This window comes from Mixophyes fleayi, chromosome 3 (genome assembly GCF_038048845.1).
Source record: "Mixophyes fleayi isolate aMixFle1 chromosome 3, aMixFle1.hap1, whole genome shotgun sequence".
Lineage (NCBI taxonomy): Eukaryota > Metazoa > Chordata > Amphibia > Anura > Limnodynastidae > Mixophyes > Mixophyes fleayi.
The window spans coordinates 306423137-306439813 of record NC_134404.1 but is presented as its reverse complement, the minus strand read 5'-3'; the positions used below and the strand labels follow the sequence as shown (position 1 = coordinate 306439813).

Below are 16677 nucleotides of genomic sequence, written 5' to 3'. Positions count from 1 at the left end.
GTTGGAGAGCAGCCAAGCACTGTCTAATATTATAGCCACGCCCCCATGCATGCTGGTCACACCCCACAGGTGGCGTGGTGTGGAAACCCCCCTCTACAAATCCTGCGTTTGCCCCTGCCATAGACACAAAATCAGATGCTTTTATGCCAAAAGACAAAAATATAGATTTACTATAAATAATGAAATTCCTAGAAGTGGAAAAGCTCTAATTTTCTTATCTAATATACTGTATATAAATAACTTTGAGAATTAGTCCACAAATTCTATAATGGACATAAAAATCCTATATGTCTACACATCTTTTTAATGAACAATTATAAAATACTTATTGTTCCTATTTCTTATTATTGTGATACTAGCTAAACTAAGACATTATAACACAGAAGTATAATGACATAACTATCAGCTGCCCAGATGGTCTATATGTCCCTGACAAAAGGCTACTTTGTACAACTTACTACCAGACAATGGAATAGGTACAGTGTTTGTGTATAGCATGGGTTCTAGCATTGCAGCACTATGGTAAAGTACGGGTTACATTTTTCTTTGAGAAAATTGTGTACTATATAGTAAACTTTGTAAAAACTAAAAATGCAGTTGGAATTTTTCTGCGTTGTATATCATATTCTAATTGAAATGTGTGAAGAAAAGTTGGTGTGGTTTAGGAGATGCCATTAAAAATATGAAAATTATAATCTAAGTGTTATAAATGACAGTTCAATAACTCAAAAGAAATTGAGAATATCATGTTAACAGAAATAAATTTGTTTCTAAAATAACGCCAACCCCCCCCCCTTCTTAATGTTAAAAGAATGAGAGTGAACCATAGAACATTAATTTATAGATTATACGGCAGTTTGTGTGATACTTCCATTAAACATACAAGACCATTACCATTTTAGATCACTTTTATAACAAAGTACATTCATTGAGGAATGCTTCATTAACTAAGCTTTAGTATATCTATATTCCTGTATCAGAAAACCGGTTTTGAGTTTACTGAAGTGAATTACAAATATGAAAGGTTCTGGTCGAGTAATTAAGAATGAACCTGATTTTTTGACAGACAGAAATATTTTGACAGACATCTTTGTATAAAGGTTCTTAGATGTCAATCTTAAAACTTTTCTAGGACAACAGGTATCATTGGGAGGTCACACAGGTCCCAAAGTTGCTGCTTGATTCAATAATCTTTCATTATGAGTGCTTTGGTATGTCATTGATCTAATTCACTCTTTTGTTGCCTTCCATTTTAATAGCCCAAAGATTGCTAGTGCCACCTGCTAATTTATGTGATGACTGGACTGCCAGGGCAACAAGGCAGCTTAGAAGTACCACACCAACACAAATACAGCTAATGATAATGACATGGCCACCACTAAGCGGGTACATGGAGGGATGGGGGAATCCTGCCTGCAGCAGGCACCAAACCTGTAGTATGTAATGAAACCTTTGGAATTAGTTAAGATGCATATTGCACACTATTAGCTGTAGGCATGCAGAATGCATCTTAATTAACTGCAATTTAAATCCCTGAGCATGTCTTTTTCATGTGTAGTAGACGGCAGATATGCAAAGCATATCATTTAGTAGAGTGGGGGTTTCTGTGAGCAATATTGTATTTCCAAAACAATCATTTACTACTGACCTCCCCATCCCAGCTTTAGCTACCATAATTAATTATCTTATTGGGTTCAAATGTTGATTGCTGCACAGACAGGTTGCTGTATTTATATATATATTTAGCTTATACTTTTTGTTTGTTTTATCTTACTGTCACTCATGAAACCTGTCAGTACTTCAATAAAAACATAGGACTACGAACCATACAATATCACATTGTTATGGTATCATCATCATCATCATTTATTTATATAGCGCCAACATATTCCGTAGCGCTTTACAAACATAGTAAACTAATAAACAAACTGGGTAAAACGGACAAAGAGGTGAGAAGAGGCCCTGCTCGCAAGCTTACAATCTATGGGACAATGGGAGTTTGACACATGAGATTAAGTCTACATTTTGCATTTCGGCCCAGCCAGGCTGCAAAGGTAAAAGTGACTCATAAGCTAAATGATTCTGTCACACAACAATGTTGGTCAAGGGGTAGTTGTCTTGTGTGAAATTGTGTAACGGGTGGTAATAGGGTAATGTAGTGAGGTTAAGTGGGTGGTTGAGTAATATTATAAGCTTGTCTGAAGAGGTGGGTTTTCAAAGAACACTTGAAAGTTTGTAGACCAGAGGAGAGTCTTATTGTGTGAGGGAGAGAATTCCATAGAGTGGGTGCAGCCCGAAAAAAGTCCTGAAAACGGGAATGGGAGGATGTAATGAGGGTGGTTGAGAGACGCAGATCTAGTGCAGAACGGAGTTGGCGAGTTGGGAGATATTTTGAGACAAGAGAGGAGATGTATGCTGGTGCAGCTTTGTTGATGGCCTTGTAGGTTAGTAAAAGTATTTTATATTGGATTCGGTAGAAAACAGGCAACCAGTGTAGAGACATACAGAGTGATTCAGCAGAGGAATAACGATTTGCATGGAAAATCAATCTTGCCGCAGCGTGTAAAATAGTAGGGGTTTGAGTCTGTTTTGGGGAAGACCAGTAAGGAGGGAATTGAAATAGTCAATGCGGGAGATAAGTGCATGAATTAAGGTTTTTGCAGTGTCTTGCGTGAGATATGTGCGTATTCTGGAAATGTTCTTTAGATGTATATAACATGATTTAGATATAGAGTCAATGTGGGGAACAAAGGATAGGTGTGAGTCAAGGATTATACCTAGGCAGCGAGCTTGTGGGGTGGGATTAATGGTCATGTTATCAACAGAGATGATAACATTTTACCAAGGCCAAAATAAATAAATTAGCAAAAGCACTGTATGCCCTACAACAAATATATAAACGCAACTGTCGTCTAATTTATATTCTCTGTCTGCTGCATAATTCAATAGAAGTGTTTGTTTTCTGTCATTAACCATAATGTTAGAATGGATAATGGTAAAACAATAGAGGATTCTCACACAATTACTTCACACATCCCAAGGGACCGTTGACAGCTATACTATAAAATGAGCAACATTATAATTCTAACTGATTAGCATAATAAAAATGATATCCGCTTTCATTAGCTACAAAAATGTGTTATTAATCATGTTTAACAAAAATTAAACTATTACAAAAAGGACCCAAACAACAATGATTCATCTTCTATGTCGTCCTATGATGTTGTAAAAGAATATCAGCAGTTACTATCTCATTATATAAAATGCTATATATTTTACTTAACATCCTCTGGAATAATGGGAATTTGCACCTTTCAAGTAACCTGGAAACAAATAAATGAAGACTTCACAGTTATAAATAATGAATGAATACGAGGGAGCGTGGTTGAATTTCTTATGAATTTGCCCCTTTTTGTTAAGTAAAAGTCTGCAATAAATATCCTGACATGACCAGCCAGTGATGGAGATCAATCCTTGCGAGCACAAATCAAAACAAGTCATGTCACAGCTATTTACAAATGACAACAAGGAATTGAATTTACCATGCAGGCAGGGCCAGCAGTGACAGCTTGTCATCTTTTAGAATGGCCTTGGCAAGCAGCAACCAAAGTGTTTGACATGAATCATCCTCAAAACTCTTTGCCCAGTTTAAAATAGAAAAAAAAAAAAGAAGAGAAGATAAAAGGGCGATTGATAACTTTGTATTATAAAAGTACGGCCTGGACTGGAATTTGTGACCGGCTGATCAACGACCTTTTTAAAACAGCCAATTTTAGTCTTGTACCCATAGGGTTAAAGAAGGAAACTGCAACCTGTAAAAACTGTGGTTGTTTGCTAGAGTCTATTTCTATAATTTCACTGTGTAGAACAGGCAATTCGTGGGTACCCAGCTGTTGGGAAACTACAATCCAATTGCCCTGTCAGCTTTGGCTGGTGTAGTGAATCAATATTATTTGATATTATTTAAGTATGGATGATAAATGGAAACCTGACCACACTCCTAAACTCACCTCCGATCTACTGTCCTCGGCTGTGACAGATGGTAACTATTATGCTGGGTGAAATAATTACAATAGTATATTATAGTATGATGCTTGGTTTTATTGAGAAAGAATGATCAAAGTATATTCTATTAATTTTCAATGCTACTGTTTTCCTTAGAAAAGTGTTTTAAATGCTGTAAACTTAAAACATTAAATGATTTGAATGCATTAGTAACTCGGCAGCATTGCGACTGCATTGTACTGGACATGCATGCGATTTCGATATGTCTGCAATAAATATTACAATAAAGAAAAGCTTTCTATGCCACTTAACACCATACTTGCCAACTCTCCCGGAAAGTCCGGGAGACTCCCGAAATCTGGGTCAGTCTCTCGGACTCCGGCGAGAGCTGACATTTCTCCCGCATCCCGGAATTCCCTTGTTTAAATGACGCAATTCACAGAGAATTGCGTCATTTTGGCCCCGCCTCCCGCAACAAAACGTCATTTTACTTGTGGGGGTGGGGCCAAAATGACACATTAGTCACGCCCCTCTCCCGGACGTCGCCAACTGGAAGTAGGCAAGTATGCTCAAGACTCATTGTGACTGAGGTTACCCACATTACTATTATGTTTACTGCACAGCCCCTAGCTTAAAAGTTTTCTCCTCACAAATGTTAAAATATAATTATTTACTGCTTTTGGGCAGTGCATAGTCAAATAATAGTACTCATCTCCCTTTTCTCTGTGCATTCTTCTATGAAGTATAATTTTCCATCCAGTGAGTGCCCTCTAGACATAGCTTCAGGAAAAGGCCAAAACCATATATAAAACATACATAAAATGGGCCAATCAACAAGAAAACAAACATAACCAAATGCAGAAACCATATTGACTACTGCTTTGTAAAGTTATCGTGTATACAGATCAGTGGCAGAAGAGGAAATGCAGAAGTGGTGGCATGGGAAATGTTAGTGAATGGAATTTGATAGTTGCACAATGAAGGCAGCAGGAGAAGTGGCGGTACGGTATACCACCGTATACATCCCCCCCTTGCACCATTGATATAGATCGCAAGCAGAACTACTTTGCGTTCTTAAAAAAATAATTTTGTGATTTGAGAGGGCAGATAGCTCAGTTGAAATGTAAAAAGAAGTGGCTATATCTGAGGGGTAATAATGACTGCCCTATCCTAATTTTCGCTTCATCAGAGTTGAGAGTCAGCTGAACGTCATAAAAACTACAAGTATAATACACAAGTGATGTTAACATATGAATAAAGTCCTGTAAATAATATCTGTGTAAACATCCAGTTCAGAGTATCACATTAATGTTCATTTGGATTGCTGTGACCAGGGCTGCCATCACAAATTGTGGGGCCCAGCACAAATGAAACAGACAGGGCCCCTCCTCCCTGCTGCAGCACCCCACTCACCGCCCGCCCCCACCCCAATGAATAGTTTATGTTTTTGGAGGCAAATGTAGAAGTGCCCAAACTCGTGTCAACTTAAACTATAGCAATCCAGTGTCCCTCAAAGGATGAAAGAGAAAAAGGGTTAAGATTCTTTTACAGATTAGTTGTCTATCTTCCCACTTTACTGGATGCAAAATCTTGTATTCGGTCTTTAAAATGAATTTTAGTTTATACCTCTTCCTGTCACAATTTTTCATCCCAAAAGACAGAAGGGAAGAAGGCCCTGCTCATAAGAGCTTACATACTAAAGGGAGGGGAAACAGACAGAATGCACGAGAGGAGTCAGTGGAGGGGATCAAGCGTAAGAGGAGCAACTTGTATGGCAGATTAAATATCCATTTAACAGTTATGTCCGTGTTGGTTTGCATTTTAAATAATGTGTAAAGTTAGCCTGTGTTGATATGGTGTGCACTACACTAACACAAATAGCCATCCATGTCCCCCTCTGCCCACATGCTTTACACACACACACACACACACACACACACACACACACACACGTGCCCTTCTGCCCACAGGCATAACAACTGGACCACCAGGCTTAGAAGAAAAAAAAAGTAAAGAAGCAAAAAAAAAAAAAAAAGGCGGCCTGCTGTGGGGGCCCGGGCCCCATGCGCCACTGCCCCCCATACCCATCTGATTGAGGCCCTGCCTGTGACCTGTATAACAGAACTTGACTTACAGCTTCATGCTTTTCGATGGTCACACAACTCCCTAGTGATTTTTAATATCCATATAATTTACAACAGAGGGTGCACTATCACATATGTAATAAAATCCAAAAATAAAGGAAATTACAGATCGAATTGTGCTATATTATAATGGTGGGCAGAAGTATGGATTAAGGGTATATATGACAAGTATGACACACACAAAACTGGCCAAACTGTATGGCTTGTTATCAATGGGCCAAACATACTGTACTATGCAGACAGGCACCTAAAGACAATATTTCCTGTACAAAGAAATATGAATTCTATATGTATCCTATTATTTTTGCTACTGGGATGTAGTCACAAGATCTTCTGAAGAGCAGTATAGCTGTACACAAAATATACCCACTTTAATAGGTGAACTGTGACCAGCTCCTTATTAACATACAGAACTATAAAAATTAAAGGGATTGTCAATTTTTGACAACTCTTACTCTTTATGTCCTGACCCCATGTCGCAACTAGTGGTCTCTATCCCAGAACCACCACTACCACCATAAGCCGGACTATGTTGTTTATATGAAGTAGAGAACAGAAGGATTTTATCTGTCCAGTCTTATCCAAGAAAGCCGAAGATAAACATTCCCTTCTGCTCTATTGATTAGAACTTCTGTTCTATTGACCCGCAGCAGCTGGCTTAAGTCATACATTGAAATGATTGACAATTTGATCGATTATACTTAAATATGCGTAACGTCAGAGAAACAGTGTTTGTGATGTGAAGGTTATTTATTTAGCCTACTATTGCCTAAGACAGTGTTGGCTAACCTGTGACACTCCAGGTGTTGTGAAACTACAAGTCCCAGCATGCTTTGCTAATATATAGCAGCTTATTGCTGGAAGGGTATGCTGGGGCTTGTAGTTTCACAACCCCTGGAGTGTCACAGGTTAGCCAAACACTGGCATAAGACCATCACTAATGCTAGGTTTGTAAAATTGCTACAAAAATTCTATTTTTATACAGCAATAGCAACATCTTCAGGCCAAAAAATTTAACTATTATTATCTATTCATACTATCCAACAGATGTGGGTTACACATTCTCTTAATGAGTTTAATGAGTTAAGATGCAGAGCTCCATTATATCATAGTTTATACAACATATTAAAATGTCAGCTTATATTTTGGGGGGTTATGCACAAGTAAAGTTGACATTGCACATTAAATCCTTGTGTCAGTAATGATTACTGGAGAGTTCGGTAGATATGGATATTAAATAGGTACAAGAGCGCATAACAGTTTAATGAGACTGAAATACATAACAAATCTCAATACAAATTATGCACGAATCCCCAGGCACAATATTGGATGCTCGTTAAATTACTACAGAAAAAAACATAGAACTTCAGAATATTATGCTGGGATGTAGCGTGATCAAATAGTGAATGAGCTCCAGCAAATTTCAGCACATGCTATGTTTTCTTACCCCCAGTCACCCTCCCTATTATGACCACTGTCTCAGCTTCCACCATGTCCCAAATGTTTTAAAGTAAATGTACTACACAACCTACGAAAACAGTCATCAACTTGTGTTATGGTGAAAGGCTCATGCATGCTAAATTAATAGAAAAATAAATTTGAGGAGTAGGAGGTTAATGTGGTGTATGGTTATTTCAGGAAACGTTACATTTTGGTGGAGCTCTCTGAAAAGCTACATAAGTCTCTTGTAAGTTTTGTGCATACAAGGGGAGATTCAATTAGGAGCCATGCCCTGGTGTCCGGCTGCACACATTGTCAGCTATTACGGTAAGGAATATACACTTATTTTTCTATGCACCTCTATGAAGAGCGAGGAAAAAGGAGTGGAGATTTTAATCAGAACATCCCATTGATATGCTTCCACAGACCGGTCCAAAGACATTGAATCTCCCCCATGTAATAAGGCAAATGTACATGTTTACCACAACTATTACACTATTCATATAACAACTGAACATATAAAGAACATGCACGCTTGTATGTCTGGTGGAAAGGCCACAGTCCTCTTTATTGTCCAAGTTCTATATGAACACATCCTATCATGTCACATTATAAATGACCTTGCATAAACCAAACAGCCAAAGTTACCCATTTAACTATCTCTACAGCACACCCATAAATTTATTTGCATGGCATAAAACCAAGATTGTTAAATTAGGTCATACACATACCTTCATATTTCTACTTTAATTCGATTGAATTGTCTACACATTAAAAATGTTTCAATGTGGGTACATATTGATAAACTAATAATCATGTGAGCACAATAATTTATATCTATTTTTCTTTAAAAGTATATTGCAGCACTGAAAACCAGATTCAAGTAAAGTTCTAACAACATTTGGCATTTCTTTTAGAAACATCTATGTACAAGTATAGTTGTGTCTTCAACACAATATTATTAATTTATTTATATATACAATGCGCAAAATACTAGATTCAAGAATAAAAATAATAAAAAATATATATAGATTTTTTTTACACAGGCATACACCGCTCATAGTTTCGTAGGAATCTGATCAATATTTAAGAAATAAATGAGTATTTAGTTTTTTTTTACATATTTCTATATGTATTGGAACACGGAACATTGTTTATTAAATCATATTTTCCAGCATCTTTTTATATGTCATTCTGGTCTCCTGAGGTGACTGTTGGTTATTTAGTTATGTGGGAAGTGAAGCACAGTGATAGATATGGGAGTGTTCAGAAACTCTGAAGAAGCAGACAAGAAGAGACAGTTGTCAGGCAGGCTGTGTGACCCTCTGACATTGCAATTGAGATTATTAGGAGTTTACTGAAGAGGCTGAAATGAGAAGGGAGCCATTCAATCAATTAGATGTGAGAGGAAAGTAGAGCGTGCAGCCACGGTTGAGTCTGCCTAGCGGTAAGCTCACTTGTTATTGATTCTTGAATTTAGAAAAGCCACTCGACAGTGCATTCCAACCTAATTTAATTTCCCCAAGCGAGGCGATATAGGACTCTACAGAATTCTCAAAAACAAAAATATAAACATTTTGATTATTTTACACCTCAAAATATTTCCTCAGTTTTCCCATTTCCAGGTTTCTATGTTGATGAATTAAATACTGTATCCATGACACCTATATTATAACAGTCAATTAAACCATACTTTTATGTAGGTAGCAACAACATATTTGGTTAGTAATTTTTCCATGATAAAATATCAGTAAAACTTTTGGGCTTTTGTTATCTTGTAGAGAACCTTATGTTAATTTACTTAAGTGTGTCTACCACTTTAAATATTCCAATATATATGAAATAAAAAACCAAGGGTTAGATTTACCAAAAATATGGTTAGGTGGTAGTTTGAATCCACCCCACATCGCCAGAGGTTTAGTACTCCAAACCAATGCATTTACTATAGGGTGAGTTGAGGCTGGGATGCTGAACGCCTAGCAATGGGTGGCGGATTGAAACAGCTAAATTGCCGGCTATACAGCTAAATTAGTCAAAACTGCCAATAAAAAAGTCAGTTTAATACCTGCTTCTGTCTGGCTAGATATCTCAAACATGCTGTTTGTGCTATCTTGTCATTCAGAACAAGAGGAGGCATCAATGCCTTATAAATTATGGGGCAATCATGATTTATTGATTAAAGGACACAATTTATAAGCAACTTATGGGGGCAAAATTTAGTTTTCATTATATTAAGGGGACAATATTATTGTATTATTATATTATGGGGGTACATGTGTGCATTATAAATAATTATAGCCCCTATTAGCACTCAAATAATATCGTCCAGTTAATATACTTATATATTCATATTTCCCCATAATATAATACAATAAGTGTGCATTCTTAAGTTTTCCCCTTAATCAATAAATAATGATTGCCCGCATATATGTCAGCTGTGACTCCGCTTATGTTCTGAATGGCAATATAGCTTAAACAGCATATGTCTTGTTTTAGGGTTTGCTATTGTTTGTGACTTGTATAAATTACAACCTCTAAGTATTGTACAGTGCTAGGGAATATGTTACCACTTCATTACTATTCAATAATATGACTACTATAGCATAAATCCACATCAGTCCAAGGGACGGATGTGAGTTAGTTCTCTGTACAGCGCTGCGGAATTAGTGGTGCTGTCAGGGGGTCAGGGTCGGACTGGCCCGCCAGGGGACCGAGCTATCCCCCGGTAGGCCCTGTTGGTGGGGGAAGCGGGAAAGTTGAAAAAAAATAAATAAATAGGCAGTTCTGTTTGATTTATTGGATCTACATTATGCACTGTACTCTGTGGTAACTGCTATGTTTGTTACATATTCTTTTACTAAAAGCTTAATAAAAACCTTTTGAGAAAAAAAAAAAATACTCACGTAACCGCGGCGCTTCACAATTCCTCTCTGCTCCGTTCGCTGAATGTTGGGCGTGACCTCATGACGCCCGACGTTCAGTGAGGAGCGCCGCAGGGAGGAGTCGAGAAGAAGACAAGAGAAGAAGAGAAGAAAGAAGCTAATAGAAAAGGTAAGTGAAGGAACGGAAGCAAGGGGGGAGCAGAGTGTGAAGGGGGAGCAAAAGCAGCATGGCAGAGTGTGAAGGGGGAGCACAGACAGCATGGCAGTGTGTGAAGGGGGAGCACAGACAGCATGGCAGTGTGTGAAGGGGGAGCACAGACAGCATGGCAGTGTGTGAAGGGGGAGCACAGACAGCATGGCAGTGTGTGAAGGGGGAGCACAGACAGCATGGCAGTGTGTGAAGGGGGAGCACAGACAGCATGGCAGAGTGTGAAGGGGAGCCAAAGCAGCATGGCAGAGTGAGAAGGGGGAGCAAAAGCAGCATGGCGGAGAGTGTGAAGGGAAGCCAAAGCGGCATGGCAGAGTGTGAAGAGGAGCAAAAGCAGCATGGCAGAGTGTGAAGGGGGAGCAAAAGCAGCATGGCAGAGTGTGAAGGGGAAGCAAAAGCAGCATGGCACAGGGTGATGGGGTGCAAAAGCAGCATGGCACAGGGTGATGGGGTGCAAAAGCAGCATGGCACAGGGTGATGGGGTGCAAAAGCAGCATGGCACAGGGTGATGGGGTGCAAAAGCAGCATGGCACAGGGTGATGGGGTGCAAAAGCAGCATGGCACAGGGTGATGGGGTGCAAAAGCAGCATGGCACAGGGTGATGGGGTGCAAAAGCAGCATGGCACAGGGTGATGGGGTGCAAAAGCAGCATGGCACAGGGTGATGGGGTGCAAAAGCAGCATGGCACAGGGTGATGGGGTGCAAAAGCAGCATGGCACAGGGTGATGGGGTGCAAAAGCAGCATGGCACAGGGTGATGGGGTGCAAAAGCAGCATGGCACAGGGTGATGGGGTGCAAAAGCAGCATGGCACAGGGTGATGGGGTGCAAAAGCAGCATGGCACAGGGTGATGGGGTGCAAAAGCAGCATGGCACAGGGTGATGGGATGCAAAAGCAGCATGGCACAGGGTGATGGGGAGCAAAAAGCAGCATGGCACAGGGTGATGGGGAGCAAAAAGCAGCATGGCACAGAGTGATGAAGGGGGGCCAGGAGAAGGGTGGAGCAAAAGCAGCATGGAGGGCGCAGTGTGATCATAAGGAGGTACAGCATGGTGATGAAGGGGCACAGTAATGTGTGTGTGATGGCACAGTGGGCTTGTAGCAATGTGTGTGTGTAGTAGGTGGTGGCTAAATAATGGGTGCTATTTTGATTGTAGGGTGAAGGTTGGGCAACTTAATTTTATAGTGGGAACTATTCATTTAAGATGGGGTGGTTTGAGGGGCTATTAATTGAATGTGGGGCTGAGTTTGAGGAGCATGAGGTCTATTTATTAAATGTGAATTTGAATTATTTAATGGCAGTGACTGTTGCAGGAAATAGGTATATTTATTATACGCAAATGCGATTAATTTATTGCAGGGGCTGTCTGGAGGGAGGGAAATAGGTTTATTAAATAGGAATACTATTACTTTAATGTTGGGGCTGGAGGAAGGCCTAAGTATTAATTGTGGGTTCTATTGATTTAACGCTGGGGCTGGTTGAAATTTTCTAAATGTACCCATTATTTTTTCCAAATAGGGCCCTCAACATTCCAGGATCCAGACAAGCCGCAACTAAAGAAACCAGCAGCCACAGGTGGTAAAAGTGACAAGAACAGGTAGGACAGTCTATAAAATGTTCTGAGTCTAGTGCAGGCTTGGCTAAACTGTGGCACTCCAGGTATTGTGAAACTACAAGTCCCAGCATACCCGTCCAGCAAAAAGCTGCTATATATTGGCAAAGCATGCTGGGGCTTGTAGTTTCACAACACCTGGAGTGCCACAGGTTAGCAAAGCCTGGTCTAATGGGATAATCCCGATTTTTGTTGACTGTTCTGGTGCTACCTGCGTGGGCTGACCACTCCCCCTCTAGTGTCTGGTCTCTTCATTATGATGGCTGGGGACACCCCCTCTGGTGGGCCCCTAGCGTTGCAATCCCCCAATGGGCCCTTCATGCCCCAGTCCGATAAAATAGCTGCTGCTGAATTTCCTACTCTCCCAGGATGTCCGTGAAACTCCCAGATTTCAGGTAGATCTCCCAAACTCCTGGGAGAGCAGGCCACCATCCCACGTCCTGCCTACTTCCTAGTGAAATGGACAGGGTACAGGGCCTCAATGACGAGATCCGTGGTCTCAGTGATGCCATTACATTTAATAAAGTACTTTGGTTAAGGATTTTTTTTCTACAGAATTAGTCATCTCCAGACCCAATTTGGCTTAAATATTTTTTTTTATTATTTTTAAAAAATGTTAAAAAATTATTTTGTAACAAATACCAAAAAACTGAAGCTAATTCATGCAGAAGTGGGAACAGTGGCACATCCACAATTTCTTGATTTTACAATATGGAAACCCCCACACACAGGAAAATCCTTAAATGCATAATAACTATGCAATGCTACTAGCAATGCTAAAATATATATGTTCTCATTTTGCTAACTTATTTACACATTTGTCAATGTGAAAGGATCTTAAGGTGAAAAGTTCCCTTCACTGGATACAGGATTGACAGATAATCTTTAGAAAGTTTAAAGTACTTTAAGATTAAACATCAATCTATCCATCAGACATTCATTCATCTGACATTCAGGCTTTTTACATTCTTCAAGGCAGTAGCAGGAGGTATAAATTCAACAAACATTTAAGGACAATGTTTTAAGCTCAATGAATGTCTGCAAATAGTGATGATTAAAGAAAAACACAATCACTTTGTATCTAGTAGGATTTTAAAACATTAAAAAAACAAAAAACGATCATGTGTGAATCCCTTATATAAAATTATAGAATTATGTACTTCAAGCTGTTCAGGTGAAAGTCCCACCTCCTTTTTCTTTTGCAGAGCTTTAAAAGACTGATGTGGGGGAGGGGCGGGGCTGGTGTCAGAAGATTGAAATTGGAGCATGAGGTGCTTTATAGGCCAAAACAACAAGGGGCATTGAGGTCGCCTCTGTTCATGAGTTACAATCATGCATTATTACTGAGCAGAGTCTTGCACTGGAGAGGGAAGGTATGAAGCAATGGGAATAAGTAGATCACTTAATCTAGCAGTCCCTTTGTACATAGTACCTTGCCCATCCAACAATTAGACCTACTCTGGACTGCTGGAGGAAATTGATAGTCTGCAAAATCTATACCCCCCCCCCCCTTCCCCTTACCCCATTTATTTGTAACTCTGACTTTCTTACAGACAGACTGTTAACCGGAAGAGTTCAAGGCATGGACTCAGACGCATGAATGTTATAGGTCGATAACAGATAAATAAAAAAAAAATTCAACCAACAAGCAAAACAAATATTACAAGTCAAAGCTAAGTATGGGTGGACAAGTGGGCAGCAAATGGTACACAACATAAAATATGTACGTTGCATGATACATTTAACAGACAAGTAAACCATTACAGATATAAACATACATATACAGGAAGGTCAGGCTGGGCGCTTAGTTTGAACACCTAGTCAAGATAATTTGACAGTGATTGTACAGTATATCTAGACTTGGTCCACCTGGAGCAAATCTTATAGTACTTCTGTGTGGCATACCTAGCACTTTATATAGAAGTATATCTTTCATGCCCTACAAAATCATTTACCAGTGCAATCCAAGTGTGAAACCTTGAGTATTTGCTAGTCTACTATGTCCTGGCAAAAACGACCTTCGCCAAAGCCAATAGGTTAGTTACATATTTTACTGAGGTTTCATTTAAAAGTAAATCTAATGCAATTCCAAAACAGGGTAGCCTGGAACACTCCCATAGTAGATGCCCGAAGGAAGAACAATCCATCCCGCATTTAGGGCAGTTAGAGTTGTTTCTTCTATCTATTAAAGTCCTAGGAGAGTCTAGCATACTGTGTATAAAATGTACAGTGTCTAGCACATGAGCTGGCCTCTGGCACTACCCAACACAAAGCGTCACTCGTCACTAAGGGTGCAAGATCAGTTTCCCATTTAGCTCTGACAATCACCTGAAGCAAGATGGAAGATGATTGAGGATAATATATAGTGTATATTTCTTTTAATCCCACCTGTTGAAGAAGTACTTTAATCAGGACATAACTAAATGTAATGGAGAGACCATCAAACTGGGCTATTAGGATGTGTCACAGCTGTAGGTAATTGTAGAATAGGTGGTTTGGGATAAAATATTCCTTTTTTAGTTGATAAAAAGATTTAAAGTATTTATTCATATACAACTGACCAAGCTGAGTAGACTCCAATGGACATATTAAATTAGCTTGGCCTCCTTCCCAATACTGCTACACAGCAGATTTCCCTTCGCAACCAGAAATCTGCAATGTGGTACGACCGCAATTGCACTTTATGTGCGCGGCCGCGCAATGGCGCGATCCCAGAAGCTAATTGAATATGCCCCCAAGAGTTGACTTCAAGATTATTTCAAGTGTTATTCTATCCTAATTTGTGTAACTCCCTAAGATTGTAGTTACCCAGGCAGGCAAATTGGGGTCAATAACCGCGCCACCAACACCACCTATACCATACCCCTTATTAGCACTGCCTGTCGGAGTACGGTGAGGTGACTCTGGAGACTTTCATACAAAACAGACTTTGGAGAGGAGAGCATGACGACCCCATCTGTTCATGGAGGATCCTGTACAAAGTATCGGTTGGGGAGTCTTGGCCCACTTCTTCAAATGCACAAGTTGTGTGGCAATATAAAATGCTCTTAAATTAGGCCACCTAAAGCTCTAGACTTGTACAGTGTAGTCAGTTTAATAGCTCTACAGCAACCCATCCACACCAGGGGGTTTATTATTGAGGAATGACAAATTGCTGCATCTAGCTCATCCATTGTAATGAGGGCATCGAGGTATTGAAGCCATTCTGCATTTATGTTAGTAGAGAGCACAGCACCCAATTTATATGGTCTGTCAGTTGGTGATGTGAATAGTGTGCCTGGGAGCCGCACAAGTGCTTATAGTATCCATAAAACACTTCAGCAATTTGGTCACTATGGAAGCACTTGATACGCCGATCATCTGAAATGGTAGATATAGTTTTATTTTGCAATTCCATCTTGGCCAAATAAACCATGAGGCTACAACTGTTGTCCCCTTGAGTATACACAGTACGGTTGGAGACAAGGAACTTACATTAGTTTTACTAAGTAACTGGTCAGCCCACTTCCTCTGAGCAAGCAGTCATTGTAGTTAATCTGAGGCCAAGTGTGTGGAGAGATAAGTATCTTCATGGTCATGACATGATTGATCTAATTGAGTTTCCTTTTCCTTATTATTATCCTTCTTATTATTGTCCTTCTTCTACAGAATAGAAAATTATAGAATTATTTAACTCTCATAAATACTCATACACTTGTTTATGAAAATAAATAGTATACTTTTGTATTTATTATGTTAGTCAGTGCATTCATTTTGTTTTATGTTATAATAGTCACAGTTTTTTCAAGATTCAACTTAATCTTTATTAGTAAAAAGAAATTCAGTCTGCCATCTAATTCTCATTATGCTCTCTAGCTGGCACTTGGATTAGAATAGAAAACAAAGTGGCCAGGGAGGTAAAGTATGTTGATCAATACCAAATACACAGATTCAGCAGGATCCAGCGCGTGTGGCTTATTCGTTTATACTGTGTAGTGCACCAAGACTTTAAAAGTAATTGGAAAACTGCTGCAAATGTGAAGATTAATGATACTATTTCAGTTTAAAACGAAAAAGCCAGAAAAAACCCACTGAGGGCATTCCTGGTGTTTTCAGGTAAAACCAAAAAGATCATCGGATTCCTCAGTGCAGCATTAAAGATCTTGTGTAACAAGATCAGCACAGTAACTTCTCCACACTACTTCCCTCACCAACACAGCTGCATGTACAGTGCACAGGAAGCAGTGTGGTGAACGTCCTGAACAGAGCTGTCACTCGTAAAGGGAGAGATTCATTGACACTACATTTATTTTACCTCTTCCCCTGGCACCTTCTACCCTCCCAGAGGTGAGGAGCGGCCTTGCAATACTGGGTCATGACCCCCTCTTATGCCTCGCTCTGCTCTCA

General features: G+C 39.6%; 1 protein-coding gene across 1 annotated transcript in view; it reads right to left on the bottom strand.

Annotated features, from left to right (window-relative positions):
* Positions 1-16677, bottom strand: part of KIF16B (kinesin family member 16B) — a 238413-nt gene that overhangs the window by 4971 nt on the left and 216765 nt on the right. The gene's annotated exons all lie outside the window — the stretch shown is intronic.